At 39.9% G+C, this 15,011-nt stretch overlaps 1 protein-coding gene across 1 annotated transcript in view; it reads right to left on the reverse strand.

The window, feature by feature from the left end:
* Window positions 1-15,011, reverse strand: part of uvrag (UV radiation resistance associated gene) — a 150,489-nt gene that overhangs the window by 49,059 nt on the left and 86,419 nt on the right. The gene's annotated exons all lie outside the window — the stretch shown is intronic.

Raw genomic sequence — 15,011 nt, forward strand, 5'->3', positions numbered from 1 at the left:
TAGTTCAATAGACTTGATTAGAATTGTGATCATAATGCATTGTATGCTGTGTTTATACCAAGTTACATATTAATACCAGCTTGCTAAGGGCCTAATACTAAACAAACGCTAAGCCATGATATCATTAATTTTAATCTCTTGAGAACTGTACTTATCTTTAATATTATACTAGTTTATAGTAATTTATAACATATTGTAACATGTCTTTGTACACTTCAAATAAAGTGACAGATTTTGTTCATGGGTATGGGTTATTAATTAGAGATATATGATATTTTAACCCAGTTTTAAGACCATATAAGATCTATTTGTGAGGTTAACACAAAGTGAGTCAATAAAGCATGAGGTGTCTAGGCAACCACAGCAGCGAGAGAAGTACTGCCAATACAACAAGCTGAGCAGATAAAATTAATGTACAAAAATAATGTACAATGTCTACTGCCTGCGAGGTATGTGCTAGAAAGATATAAAGCCCCCAGCACTGAGCTGTGGGGCAGTGGAACTGTGTTTTGGACTGAATTGGACAGTTGGAGATGAGACTGGATGGTGATCATCAACCTAACCCACTGTAAATTACCATACAGCTATTAGAAATGCTCCAACAAAAGCAGGATAAACTCATTTTATTAGCATTGATTTTGGAAGAAACAATGATTAAGCAGGTGGTGTAATAGCCAGTTTAGAGTAGCCATTATATATACGAAACTATATTGATGTATTGTTGTAAACTATTGTTACATTATTGTATATACTATTGTATATGTTTAACACACCATCTAAAGGACTAAAGGCTAAAGGACCAACACCCCTCACATCCAGCCCCTTTGAAAGTGCTTGTCCTTGAAGCAGCCCCCCCCCGAGTGTCTGTGTGTGTGTGTGTGTGTGTGTGTGTGTGTGTGTGTGTGAGTGAGTGAGAGAGAGAGAGAGAGAGAGAGAGAGAGAGAGAGAGAGGGAGGGAGGCTGGAGAACTTGTTGTTCTTGTAAGTTCACTCTAAAGCCCTAAGTGTTGGGCTTTTTTCTCATCACTAATAACTGACTGCACAAACAGTCTTCCACATCGTGCACACACACACACACACACACACACACACACACAGAGCAAACACACTCCCATCTGCTGCATATTTCTAATGGAGCGTGTGCATGTGTGTCACTCTGGTAGTTGTCAGGCTGTTTTGGCTCCATGTGTTTTCCATTAGCACGCTAAGCTAAAGATTAACTTCTCCAACTGCTATTGAGAAACTGACAAAAACTCAATCTCACACACACACACACACACACACACACTATTCTATTGTATATTCCTTCTTTTTTTACCATGCTTTTCCAATTACTGCTTCCCTCTCTCTCTCAGTTCAGAGCTGTTCAGCATCATCGCTGTATACTTTACTTACAGTACAGTACAATTCAACTGAGCTTAAAGAAACATCTGTTTCACTTATTAAATATTAAATATGATTAAAGTAACTCAGATGTAATAACAGATCTCTTTCGTTCTGTCTAAAGAGGATTCTGCAACTGTCCTCCTCTTGATGGCGTGACAAAGTAACGCCCTATAGAAGAGGATACATTTGCACAAAAAAAATAATAAACTTGAGTGGTGTGTCGCGCATCCAGCAAAGTTTAAACAGGAAAATCAAAGCAGAAATATAATAAAACACTTATTACTTAGCAGAGCTCTTTTAATATTCTAAAGGACTATTCTAAATCTGTTGTCAATAATGTGCACACGTAATACACATGATGGTCGAGTCATGGGTCTGTAAAAAGGTCCAGTTTTACATTCACTGGACAATTCTCCCTCGTCTTTCAGATCTCAACTTAACCTCCTCCATTCCTCTTAACGGCAATATGCCACATGCTATAGATTACAAACTGAGAAATCAGCTTTCTGAAAACACTTTGCTACTGTTTTATACTGTTCTCCTGCTTTGTTGGCTTATATTAATATCCAGATGGCTAGGCAGTTGCTTAGAGTACTCCACAGGAGCTAATTGTATGTTTAAGAAATATTTTGAAATTTGCATTTACCTGACCTTTCCTAACCATCACTGTGGACAAGCAACAAAAGCCCTAACAAGCAGATCGAGGTCTGAGACCTTTATGAAAGGTGTGTGGTATACACCATATAAAAAAAATACACAACAACCATTTCATAATGGTAAATAAAACCAATTATGCTGTTTCAAACATTGCTAGAATAAGTAAAAATGTTTTCAGTTTGCTGCATCTGTAACTGCACTCATCTCAATGAGATTTCTTTTATTCTATTGCAGTGGCGGTTTATAAAGAGTATTTAGATTCCTTGAGTATGTTTTTCGTCTTTATTATTCAAGGGGGAAACATCCTAGGAAGGTAAACAGTTTTTACAGGCACTGTACCTGCTCCCTTCTCACTAAGCCCAACCTCCACACACTTATTCTTCACCCCAAGCCCCTCCAAATAGTTGATTTAGCATTTTGGAGAGTAGTTCACCTTCAACTTAACTATGTAACTATCTACACACATGTAAGCAAGGGTTCCCAAACTTTTGTACACACCTGTATGCAAGTATCTTCATGTATGAATAATGGAATATGGCTTTAAAAGGCTTTAAAAAGGCAATATGCAAACACACACACACACACACACACACACACACACACTCATTTAGCGTCTGTCTCTCCCTTTGCGGCATTAGCCTCAAACCCCAAACCGTGGAAATTCAATTAGAGCCATTTAAGTGTTTCATAAAGCTATAGGAGGCAGGCCAGAGGAATGCTCATAAACTCTCTCACTCTCGCTCGCCCGCTCCTTCTCTCAGAGCAGACGCTCTTCATGTTGCCAGGGGAACGGTGGTGGACGGTTCTATGGCCCCGGATACTCTCGTAAATCAGCCCGAGTTTGGCCACAGTCCCAGTCTGAGAGCCACTGGTCCCCACAGTTCACCATTCAACACACACACACACACACACACACAAACACACACACACACCAACACACACACTCACACACACACACTAGGACACAGACAGACATATGAGGTCATCACTTTGCAAACACTAGATCTTAGAGAGACCTGATCCAAACATAACTGCAGCTCTACAGTCTGTGGCATTCAATGAATTTCTAGAGCTTCCAGCCCAGCAAACCACCTTCACATCGTTTGCTGAGTACAAATAATTCTAGAAAAATCCAGCTACATTTAAATTAATTACAAACTCTGGGTGCAAAAGTTAGCTAAAATAAGATATAAAAGCTAAAAGGGTTTAGATAGAACTGAATTTAAAAATTGAGAGCCGAGTTTGAACCTCAAATGGATGCAATGGAAATGAAGACAGAAACTATTCATTAGCTAAAGGGGTTGGACAATAAAACTGAAACACCTGTCATTTTAGTGTGGGAGGTTTCATGGCTAAATTGGAGCAGCCTGGTGGCCAATCTTCATTAATTGCACATTGCACCAGTAAAAGCAGAGTGGGAACGTTCAATTAGCAGGGTAAGAGCACAAAATATTACAAATGTGAGCCAAGAGAACTAAGAGATTAATATAGAAGGCAAAATGACTAAGAGTTGGGAGAAGCTAATGTGATATTTGCTAATGTAGCAGCTAAGTAAACCAAGACAGAGGCTAACATGCAAGCTAAGGGTGCTTGGGGAGTCCCGTTAATCTGAGCGGGGTGGTGACGGTGGAGAACTCCTGCTCTGTAGTGGAGTGTAAATGCAGTTAGCGAGGCAGTGGAAAGCTGTGGGGGATCCTGTGGTGAGATGAAATGGGCTTTCCTCTCATTCCAGTTTACAGGGGATTACTGCTTGGCACCAGCAGCAGCCAGGGGGTTCCACCAGCACACGGAAACAGGACCACACAACACTAGGGCAATGGGGAACACTTACCGTAACACAGGAGGCGTTACGCTGCCTCTCTTGGTTAAAATGCAGCCAGCTAATTATGCTAATATTATCCTGGAAAGTTTCTAAAGCAGACTTTACAGGTTGCAGACCCTAAAAACACCACAAAGAAGAAGTGTGCAGAAAACACCATAATCAAGAACTTATATTGCACACTATGCCTAAGCCTGTTTTTCCCTAAAATAGACTAAAGGCTGACAAAAACGTGTTTTTTACTCGCATATCCTTAAAATAAATGGAGGAGGGACACTTGCATGATGGTGTAGTTCAGCAAATGCGGTCCCCCGAAATCACTATTTTATTTTATATCTTGGCATCGTAAACATTCTATTTAAAACCTAGAAGACTCATGAAGGTTCACTAGTGGGTGGATGAAATATGGAATGTGTATGGCTCCATGCTTAACCAGATCTCATCTTGTATTTTCGAACTATAATGCGCACCTAAAATCCTTTAAATGTGTCCTTCCGCTAAAGTACTTTTCTTGTTCTTTATGAAATACTATAGGTCTCTCTGTGTTGTATATGCATGTCGCACATGAAACTGTTTCTCAGCCTCCATTGTCTGCAGTAGCTAGTAAAAGAAAATGTTCAGGAAAAATAAGTCAATCAGGAAAAGCACCATGTTTACGTCAACTTGTGAGTTCATGGTCTCGCCCACCTTGGTCGGGACGCCTGCAGTAGAGCCAACACTGTCTAGCTAAAAAGCTTACAGATCTGTATGCACCAGCTAGTTAGCGTTCTTGTGCTATCTTGTGTAAGCAACTATAGGTTTAAATCGGATCTCCGGTGGATTCCGCGTTTCACAGAGACCTTTAATAATATTCAATAGAGAAGCACGGTTTGACAAGGTAGCACAACTCAACAGAACACCGGTCAAAGCGGGCGCCGTTTACATTGACTAGGTAGGTTTTTCACAAAAAAGAAAAAACAGCTCACATTATTCATTCATACTAGAGACCACAACAAGACATTTTAAAATTAATGAAAAAAACTATAGAATGAGACATTTAAGTTTTCTAAAAATCGACAGTGCGCCTTATAATCTGGTGAGCCTTATGTATGAATTTTACCAGTCAGGTGTTCAGAAGCAGTAAAGCCACTTTGCTGAAGTACAGCATTATAAGGGTGAGTTTTCAGTGCAGTTTCTCCAGCACTAAGCAGCATTAGCATTAGTTGCTAACCACAGCGCTAGCTCTTTCATCATTCAGAGGTGAGTATATTGGACTGTAGTCTGCGTGGTTAAACAAGTTACATGGAAAGAACCGCTAGCTGATAGCACCCTGGGTTACTGGAAAACTCAGGGTTCCTCAGTCTAGCATTATCGGGTGGTATTTACGCCTGCTAGCACTGCAGTTAGAGGCTAATGCTAATGCTGCTGCACCCAGTCTTAGTACTGGAGAAACTTCACTGAAAACTCAAAGCTAACTAAGAAAATCTAAGCTTACTGTAAATAAACAGAAGCGCTTTACTCACCCAAATTAAACGTTTTCAGAAGAGAAACCTGTGTAGAACTCATTTGACTTTTAGACTTCACACAGCTTCCCCATTAAAAGGGAAACATGGTGAAACCCTTGCTCACTTAATGCACCTTACAATCTGGTGCGCCTGTATGAAAACACATCAGAATTAGATGTTCTTTGATAGTGCGCATTATAATCCAGTGCGTGTTATAGTCAGAAAAATAAATATATCATTATTACAGTCCAACATATAATGCTTCATTCTATCTATGTGCAATATAATGAAGACACATGTTTTTTCAATGCCACTGTATCTTTGTACCCCTGTATGAAGTTGGCAAATTTCTATGAAACAAACCACAATTGTACACCAAACCCCACTCAATGTTCTGCCAAAAAAAAAGGTATTTGGAGACATTAAGTTCCTCAATGAGGAGAGATGAAAAGACTGAGATCGAGATGGGAAAAGGTGAGCATGGGAAAGAGAAGAGAGAAAAGAGAGACAGAGAAAGGAAGCAAACTTCTGCTCTTTTTCTCTCTCTGTGTGGGCGTGCGAGGCACATTCATCATTGGTTATGTTAATATTAGTAATTTGACTTAACGATGAAATACAGCAGCCATTCGTTATCTTAGATCAACATGTTAAAGGGTTTTATGGCTGAGCAGCTGGTCAGTGCGCACACACACACAGAAACACACACACACTATACTTACGCACTTCATACAGTAATGATGTAGTGTATCACTTTCCCCTATGCGGGGGGAGTGTGTGCCAAATCAGCCAGACCACACAGAAAACAAACTGCTGAGGAGATAAGCGTCCGAATATGAGCTTTTATTACATAACACACATTTATATGTCTAAATGTTTGCACCCATCGCTGACACAGATGAGCAAGTGCACACACAGAGCTTGTCTAGTCTCTGAACAGAAGTACTGCCAATAGAACAGGACTCTATTGGAGTTTTCTTTATGGTGGTTGCTTTGATATTTTATATGTAATTTTCATTTTTTGAGGCTGTTGCTAGGGTATCGCTATGTGGTCTACTGTATTTAAGACACTGTGTTAACAGGTGGTTACTAGGGTGTTGCGATGCAGCTTCTATTGTATTCATAGTTGGTACTAGGGTGTTACCAGGTGGTTGCTAGGTTAATGATAAGTGGTTCCTACAGTATTTTATGTAGCTGTTGATGAAGTATTGTCTTGTCCATGTCCAATGCTTAGATAAGTTTAGGCTAAGGAGTTATGAAGCCTCTAGAAATTGCTGTGAAAATCTCTGTAATGACAGAACTTCAGATATTATATTTGTGATATCTTTGGAGGGGCAGAACCCATCATTCAAGATCAGTACCTGACCTCACAGATGTTCTCATTATTTTAGGGTTGAGTGCAATTCCAACATTCAAGATAAAGCCTTCTCTGAACACTAGAAGCTGTTATCGCAGTGAACGAGTGCCAACTTCCAACTAATACCCTGGATTTCAGAGAAACGGTGGAGGAGCAGGCGTCCACATGTGTTTGAACAGGTAGCGCTGGGTGCAGCAGTGAGAGGACGGCCGGTTCAGTGCGTCAGGCTGGGTTAGTGGGTAGAGGTGTGATGAATAAAGTGATGGTAATGAAGTGATTTTTTTGCTGCTGCAGCTCCAGGCTGGAGTCTTTAAGGTGGTGCTTCAACAGAATTCAGATATAAAAACCACATCTGAGCCAAATCAGGAGACGACTGGACGGTTCTGTCTAAATAATCACTGACACATGTTTCTGCACCGCAGCCGAAAACCACAACAGGACGTTGTGCAGGCTGCCGGAACCCAGCGCAGAACGTCCTGACTGACAGAACAAAAAAACTCACCCGCCAGAGAGACAGAGAGACAGACAGAGAGAGAGACAGAGAGAGAGAGATCTACAGTAAAATCAGAAGTGTAGACACGAGAAACAAAAGAGACATGAGGAAGAGAACAGAGAGACACACATGTAGTTTAAACCCAGATAGAGTAATGTCAGACAGGGAAATACCAAGAGAGACAGCAGAGAGACATGTAGTGTAAAGCCAGAGAGAGATAGTAGAGAGACAGACACAGAGAGACAGAGAGAGAGATAGAGAAAGACATGTAGTGTATAGCCAGACACAAAGAGAGAGAAGGAGAGAGTGAGACATGTAGTGTAAAGCCAAAGAGAGAGATAGAGAGAGTAAGACATGTAGTGTATAGCCAGACACAAAGAGAGAGAAGGAGAGAGTGAGACATGTAGTGTAAAGCCAAAGAGAGAGATAGAGAGAGTAAGACATGTAGTGTACAGCCAGAGACAGAGAGAAAGAAGGAGAGAGTAAGACATGTAGTGTAAAGTCAAAGAAGGAGATAGAGAGAGTAAGACATGTAGTGTATAGCCAGAGACAGAGAGAAAGAAGAAGAGAGTAAGACATGTAGTGTAAAGATAAAGAGAGAGATAGAGAGAGTAAGACATGTAGTGTACAGCCAGAGACAGAGAGAAAGAAGGAGAGCGTAAGACATGTAGTGTAAAGTCAAAGAGGGAGATAGAGAGAGTAAGACATGTAGTGTACAGCCAGAGACAGAGAGAAAGAAGGAGAGAGTAAGACATGTAGTGTAAAGTCAAAGAGGGAGATAGAGAGAGTAAGACATGTAGTGTATAGCCAGAGACAGAGAGAAAGAAGGAGAGAGTAAGACATGTAGTGTAAAGTCAAAGAGGGAGATAGAGAGAGTAAGACATGTAGTGTATAGCCAGAGACGGAGAGAGAGGAGAGAGTGAGACATGCAGTGTAAAACCAAACAGAGAGATAGAGAGAGTAAGACATGTAGTGTATAGCCAGAGACAGAGAGAGAGAAGGAGAGAGTGAGACATGCAGTGTAAAACCAAACAGAGAGATAGAGAGAGTAAGACATGTAGTGTATAGCCAGAGACAGAGAGAGAGAAGGAGAGAGTGAGACATGCAGTGTAAAACCAAACAGAGAGATAGAGAGAGTAAGACATGTAGTGTATAGCCAGAGACAGAGAGAGAGAAGGAGAGAGTGAGACATGCAGTGTAAAACCAAACAGAGAGATAGAGAGAGTAAGACATGTAGTGTATAGCCAGAGACAGAGAGAGAGAAGGAGAGAGTGACACATGTAGTGTCAAGATAAGAGAGAGATAAGAGTTATGATTGCTACTGTTATTAAAAGTTTTTTATATTTCCAACATAAATTCGGGACTCAGGACTTTATCAGGGTTAAAAGACAAGAGAGAACACATCCCAATTTAATTACATACTCAAACAACACAATAACCAATAGAAAATATAAACAACACAGGTCAGACAATCAGCCAATAAGAAGCTGACAGCTCAATTTCACTGGAGAACCATTTCCACCTAAAGGTTCTTCTCCAGTTAACAAGTGTTGCTACTGTTATTAATCATCCCGTCACTGCTACTGAATATGCACACAAGCACTAACACACACACACACACACACACGGCTGAGGTGAGTCATTGGCCACACTCCGGTCGGCTGGGAGACGGGGATAGAGACGAGAATAACTCAGGCTAAATCAGACGCTATCCCACAATCCTCCAGTGCCGCAACGTATTTACCCAACTGAGCTTAATCATAGAGAGTCAACAAGGGTGTGTGTGTGTATGAAGGTGTACAAACTCAATGGCCTGCCTTTAATAAGTATATGAATAGGAGACCTTTCCATACACACACACACACACACGTAGGTGGATGGTTTAGGCAAGTTTGCAGATCAAAGTTTCTAATTCGAAAAGATGACGAAAAGAATTCTGTCCACGTAAACTCTGTCCCACACACACTCACAGATACATACAGACAGACAGAGACAGACAGACAGACACAGACACACACAGACACACACAGACACAGATACAGACAGACAGACACAGACACACACACAGACAGACACACACACAGACACAGACAGACACACAGACAGACACAGAAACACACAGACAGACACAGAAACACACACACAAACACAGGCACAAAGACACACACAGACACACACAGACACACAGACACAGAGACACACACACGTGTAGGTGGATGGGTTAGGCAAGTTTGCAGATCAAAGTTTCTAATTCGAAAAGATGACTAAAATAATTCTGTCAATGTAAACTCTGTCCCACACACACACACAGACACACACAGACACACACACACACAATGTATGGACAATGGGTTCTTGCACTAAATGTCCTATTGATTCTGAACATCCCTCCCAATAAATGCATTATACATACTGATGATACAGACCCACAGCTTGTTCAGTCCATGTAGAGAAGTACTGCCAAAAGAATATATCTCTCTAGTGCAAATAAACATGGACCTACTGTCATCATGCCCAATGCCAGGTGTGGGCTATAAAGGTATAAAGCCCCCAGGCTATAAGCTTTCAGTGGAAGAACTGAAGAATTCTCTGGAATGATGGTGCTTGACTGATTACTTTTGGGATGAGTTGTATAAATAAAGATGAGGTGTGGTGATGATCATACCTCATCCTGGCATCCTAGCTCTATGCAAAAAGGTGTGGTTATTGTAAAAGGGCTGGGTTACACCTAGCCGGGGTGGGACCAATGACTGTATGGGTGGGACCATAGACTGTGTGAACTCTGTGGAGGCAGCCCTCAGGGGCGGGGTTATTTAAATGAGTATCTGTCTCTCCACAGTCTTTCTCCCTCCTCTGGTCTTTACTGCACAGACTCGGGTTTCAGGATCACCAACATGGCGGAAGATTGTGGCTTTATTTTCATTGAATGAATGGGAACTGCGACACAGCGTCCATCTTTTTTTACAGTTTCTGATATAAACACTATGATAGTTAAAGGTTTAACTTCTTTCTGTAATAACTACACAACACAATACTTGTACTTTTACTTTCAGTACGTAAGTAGAATTATTTGAGTATAATACTTGTAATAATTAAGTAAGAAAATGTTGAATACTTTAGAACTTCTACTTGGGTATTGTACTTAAAGAACACTACAAAAAGTCACTTTTACTTTTACTCAAGTCTGGGTCTCTAGTACTGAACAGAAGCTAAACTGCTGTTCAGGTGCTGCAATAACCTGTTTTATTACCCAGGTAATTACTACAGCTATGAAGAAACGCTGTCTCTGCTGCTCCACGCTAAACTGTTTAATGCTGAATGTGTATGTGCAGCGCTCGCTGCTCACGTCCCCACAATTTTGTTTACTACACAGTTTTAGGTCATAGTTTTAGGTTCCATAGACTCTTCCAGCAAAAAAAAGGTTTTGAATACATTTTAGAAGATATATAACCGATTGAAACTTCTTAATCAAGTAGACTGTGGCTAGGAGAAGCTAACTGCAGAAGTTTCACACTTAGCTGAACCACAGCTAAATTAGTTTAGCGCCTAAGCGCTAATTTTAATTAGCACCACAATGCCTGTCACAGTATTGCAGCAGTGATTGAGCAGCCATGTTTTTGATCACACACACACACACACGTGTATGGCCTAAGTCAAGCTCATGGCAGGCGTCCAGGCTAACGCTGTGTTTTAGGAGCCAGAATCACTAACTGAGCTCATTTGTCTGTGTTTGCAGGTTTTAGTGGTTTCAGTGTTTCTGCCCTCTAGGGGAAGTTTAGTGCGTACACACACACACACACACACACACACACACACACACACTAATAACCCTCTGTAGAGAGCAGGAAAGATGAAAAAGATTCAAAACACATTCCGTTTGAAGTGTCCAGAGCCAGTTTGTGAGAGATATTGAACAATGACAGCAAAACGAGTTCAGATGAAGCTCCAGAAACAGCAGAGCTGCAGCCGAACCATAATACAAACGTTCCCCCCAAATCACCGGCCCCCCAACCGCGCTCCAGCAGCTAGCGCTAAGCAAACCTGGCACCCGTCCACACCGTTACGTAAAAATAATTACCATACTTGTGTGACAGGAGTGGAGACGATATGAAAACATTATTTTCCCCTTTGACGTGAGCTTAATTCGCCTCGTCTGTGTCTGTTTGCGTGCCAGAGGAAGTGAAGAGGCCAGAGTGGACTCCAGATACAGAGAACAGCAACACACACACACACACACACACAGCATAAACACACACACGCACACAGTGTGTAGGATCAGCAGGATCCTGCACACAGACACAAAACTTTAAACTCTGTTTATAGGCACATAAACCAGATCATGTGTTTACACACGTTATAATAAAAACAGATTCAATAACATAATAAACCAGATCACATGTTAATAAGCTTGACAATAAACCAGATCATGTGTTTATAAGCATTATGATCAACCAGATCACATGATAATAAACCAGATCATATGTTTTTAAGCTTTATAATAGGTAATATTCTAGACTGAATGCTAAAAAAACAGAACAAATGTTAATGAGATTGATAGTAAACCAGATTGTTTGCTAATAATCCAGGTCACATGTTTATAAGCTTTATAATAGATAGTATTCTTTACTGAATGCTAATAAATCATTTCATATGTTTATAACCTTGATAGAAAACCAGCTTGTGTGCTAATAAACCAGATGATATGTTTATAAGCTCCATATGTGGTAATATTCTAGATTAAATGATAATAAAACAGATTATATGTTTATAAGCATAATAATAATAGATAATATTTTAGACTGAATGCTAATAAACCAGAGATGAAACCAAACTGCCTCATAATAATAATCCAGACCGTATGATTACAAACCAGATCACATTATAATAAACCAGATCATATGTTTATAAGCTTGATAGTAAACCAGATTGTGTGCTAATAAACCAGATCATATGTTTTTTTTATGAGCTTTATAATTGGTAATATTCTAGAGTGAATGCTAATAAAGCAGATCATATGTTTATAAGCTTCATAATTGATAATATTCCAGGTTAAATGCTTATAAAGCAGATCATATGTTTATAAGCCTGGTAATAAATTAATCAGCATGAAATTAAACCAGACTGCATAATAATCCAGACCATATGACTACAAATTGGATCACGTGATAATGAACCAGTCTGCATACGGATTACCTGGACTGTATTTTTTCGGGATTAAATGATCATATCAGATCAGGACAATATGCCATATTATTGTTGATTGACTGTACCAAACCATAACATACATTTCTACACTTTATAATAACCCAGATCATAACCTTACATATGTTAATAAACTAGTCTGTGCTTTCACACTTGCAAAACTAAACCTGATTGCATGTTTTCACAGGCAATAATAAGATACACTGCTGGTTTCCAGGCACTGTAATGAACTACACTGTATGTTTACATATATGATAATAAACTAGCCGGTTCTGCATGATACAACAAAAGCACTGTTTTCCTACAGGACTGCAACAAATGCCCCCTTTCCACTACTTAACACACACACACACACACACACACACACACACACACACACTTACTTTCTCTTAGTTTTTGGTCTAGCCCATATCAATTTCAAAGGTAGCAACCGCACACACAGTTTAATAAGAGATAGACGTTTAATCTGCTCCATTCCAGAACAAGAGCGGCCTGTGAAACCTGATCTACACTAGACACACACACACACTTACTTCTGGAGAATGGAATGCATTATAGAGTAAAAAAAAACAAATATAAACAAATTAATAGAAGCCAGGCATGCGGCTGCAGCCAATTGCTAAATCATATTAGTGAGGAAAACCTGAGATTGATTTTCTAATAATGGGTGACTCAATGAAGCGGCAAGTGGAGGACGGTAACGAAAAGCATGCCAGACAGACACACACACATGCGCACACACAGTTGGGAGCAGGAAGTAGGGCTGGGTATTGATATTTGATACCAAAAAGGCACCGATCAAAATGTCTCGGTACTACCGAGTACAGAAAGGTCTAAAAAAAACAGAACCTGTTTTCGATACTTCCCATGAAACTCGCATAAATGTGCCAAACGCAGAGTGGTAAAAACAACCGCCACAGCAGAGAGAGCGCACTGCGCTGAAATCTCTCAGGTGCTGTCTCTCTGTCTCACTCACACACTCAAGGGATGATCAAGTCTGCTAGACCTAAACCACACTACACTATTATTACTCTCTCCTCACAATAATACTGGGAAATTTCAGCATTAAAAAATAATTCATGATTTTGATTCATCAGTGTTAATTTCGGACTAATTTTCGTCATAGTCTTCGTCAACTTTTTTTAAAGACGAAAACGAGACGATAACTACCGTAAATAAAAACAGCATTAAAAAAATAAAAATGAGACGAAATTAACTGACATTTTCGTCAACTAATAAAAACGAGATGAAAATGTTTGGCAGGGACGACATCCAATCAGAACTAATTTAGTTCTGAGCAAGGTAGGGACCAGTTAGGAAGAGATCCAATCACTGCTAACTCATGAAGTCTCTCCGTGCATCCTGAGAGCATCTCTACAGGACAGTGTGTGAAGGTGTGTTTTTGATCTCATTTATAGACTGTAGCTCCAGTAGGTGTACTGGGTTACTGCTGGAGATAAAACTAGATCATTTAAAAGCTGTTTTTACGTCTACAGCTCTGTTCAAACTATATTTTAACTCTTCAAACGTTTTATGACCTGATTTCTAAAACAAAATTTTAAATGTAAAATATTTATAGTCACACACCTACAATAATAATAGACATTAAAATCATATATAAATATAAATATATTTTAGTTAATAATTCAAGGGAACTGATGAAAAAGCATTTACATTTACACCCTTTACATTTTAGTCGACTAAATTGACTAATTTTTGTCGACTATATTCTTATGATAGTTAGTCGACTAAAACTAGACTAAAACTAAAAACATTTTAGATGACTAAATTATTCTATTTTTGTCACAAGACTATGACTAAAACTAAATCCAAATTTGTTGTCAAAATTAACACTGTGATTCATTTAAAGTGACTGACACCACTTAAAAATATAATTACATCTAATGCTGAAAGAAAGAGTGTATATTATTGTGTATATATACTCACATATACACAATAAGGGCAAAATACTAGAACACACCTCCTAATTATTTGAAGTCAGAGGATTTATTCAGTCCCTTTGCCACAGGTGCAGTCTGCCTTTACACACATAAGTGAAACTTCAGTGTGGTACTGTACTAGAATGGTGACACTGCAACAAGTCAGCTGATGACATTTCTTCCCTCCTAATTATTTCACCTTTAGATGTGAGTGGTATTATTCAAACCACAGCACCTCAGAACACAAAGTACAGGAAGAGAGTATCTGAATGCATAGTTTATAAAAGTCTGTGTTCTAATCTTTCTCTGGCCTTAAAATAGAACACTGGAAACACATTCTGTGGAGTGATGAAACACATTTCCCTATCTGCCAGTCTGACGAACTAGTCTAAGTTTAGTGCCAGTACCTGACTGCACTACGCTAACTCCTCCTGATGTTCTACCAGTCTGTGGTAGCCAGCGTCCTCTTTTACACTGTTGTGTGTTGGGGAGGCAGCATCAGCAAGAGGGACGCTGGACGACTGGACAGGCTGGTGAGGAAAGCTGATTCTGTGCTGGGATTAGAGCTGGAGTCCTTAACACCACTGGCAGAGAGGAGAGCCCTCAGTAAGCTGCTGAACATCATGGACAATGTTCACCACCCTCTGTACAGCACCATCACCAGGCAGAGGAGCTCA

This window comes from Astyanax mexicanus, chromosome 20 (assembly GCF_023375975.1).
Source record: "Astyanax mexicanus isolate ESR-SI-001 chromosome 20, AstMex3_surface, whole genome shotgun sequence".
In the NCBI taxonomy this organism is placed as follows: Eukaryota; Metazoa; Chordata; class Actinopteri; order Characiformes; family Acestrorhamphidae; genus Astyanax; species Astyanax mexicanus.